The sequence below is a fragment of the Achroia grisella genome, unplaced genomic scaffold (assembly GCF_030625045.1).
Source record: "Achroia grisella isolate CSIRO2021 unplaced genomic scaffold, CSIRO_AGI_Agris_v1 utg478, whole genome shotgun sequence".
Taxonomy (NCBI): domain Eukaryota; kingdom Metazoa; phylum Arthropoda; class Insecta; order Lepidoptera; family Pyralidae; genus Achroia; species Achroia grisella.
In genome coordinates, this window is record NW_026712882.1 from 4185410 (window position 1) to 4187103 (window position 1694).

A 1694-nucleotide genomic window follows, 5' to 3' on the forward strand; every position below is an offset into this window, starting at 1 on the left:
TAACATCTACCTGCATGCCAAATTTCAGCCCGATCCGTCCAGTGGTTTAGGCTGTGCGTTGATAGATCATTATGTCAGTCCTTTGAGTTATATATATTTAGATACACGTACACCCGTGCGAAGCCGGGGCGAGTAGCTAGTAAAAATATAAAGACAACCCTACAAGACGGTAGCTCGTAAGCATTTTCACTTGCGAGATGCCACAGAACTTTATTTGTCTCAGTAATAGTTCCATTGTTATTAAATAAAGTTACATTGTTGTACGTCCGTTGTGATCACTCTGATTCATTTAGTGTGTTGATATCAAAACAAAGGAAGGTAAGGTTTCACTCACCGCCAGCGACTACTTGTACTCTCACAAGACTGCATGTCCCCGACAACTCTCCATACAAAACGTGTTACTATGAAAATTTTCTACAATAACCAATTAAATATGATGAAATACCAACGTATCTATCATACTAGTTTATGTTTTACAACAAACTGCCAAAGTCACTCAATTTGCTAGAAAAAAAATCAAATGTGTTATACAATATTTTCTTTGTAAAAAAGCTTATTATAAAATTGAAAAATTTATAAATGCTAATAGTATTTTTGTAGGAAATATCTGACTTAAAATTCATAGCGCTGACAATGTTATCTGATTGAACAGAGATTAAGTGCGTAGCGGTTTCTATGTTGATTGTCGCATGCCTAATCCTTGTTAATTAAATATCAGTAAATCAATATTTATTTTAAAAGAGCAACACACAAGTTACTTGCTCATTCTTCTTGTGATGAGTCTGCATTCCGAATGAGCGGTAGAATAAAAAAACTTGACTATTCAAAAGTGCTTATATTAAGGTTATTTGAATAAAGATTATTTCTATTTCTCTGAATAGAGCTACCACTACAACCACTACTAAACGCGTACATGTTTTAAATTTAACGCGGTTATTATTTATACGTAAAATCACTTTTTTTTACGAGTTCCCGATATTTCATTATCACCCGTTTATTTTACCCGCGATCATGGCATGGCGGTTGAAACACTACCGAAATATCCGGAACTCACGTATGATCCCGTGATTTTTACTAATTAACGAATACTTTTTTTTAAGAGAGAAAAAAATATATGATATGTATACACATCATACTTTCATTGCGTGGACTCACTCGTCTTAATCCACTTACTTTTTTACCCTGGTACGCTTTGTACAATGTTGTCTGCGTGGGTAAGTTATCTATTTGAGTTTCCAGCTTTCTTTGTAAGCTGTATCGTCACACATATATACACATAAAAATACAATGTAAGAACTTTTCACACAATGTACTTGTGTAATTCTGTTATTCAACTGTACTTTACTAAACTCTACAGAAACAGGAGACTTATTTATTGAAACAAAATTAATTTAACACTTTTGAATAGTCATAGTTATCATTCTTTAAATCTACCGCTCATTCGGAAAACTACCTACACTGAACAAAAAACATCTATTCAAAACATTGACACACAAGTTTCTTGCTCATTCTTCTTATGATGAATGAGTGATAGAATCAAAAACATGCAGAATAGAATAGAATACAAACAATCTTTATTCAAATAAACTCATTACAAGCACTTTTGAATAGTCATGTTTTGATTCTACCACTCATTCAGAATGCAGATTCATCTTTGTAAAAAAGCTTAGTATAAAATTGAAGAATTCGTTAAC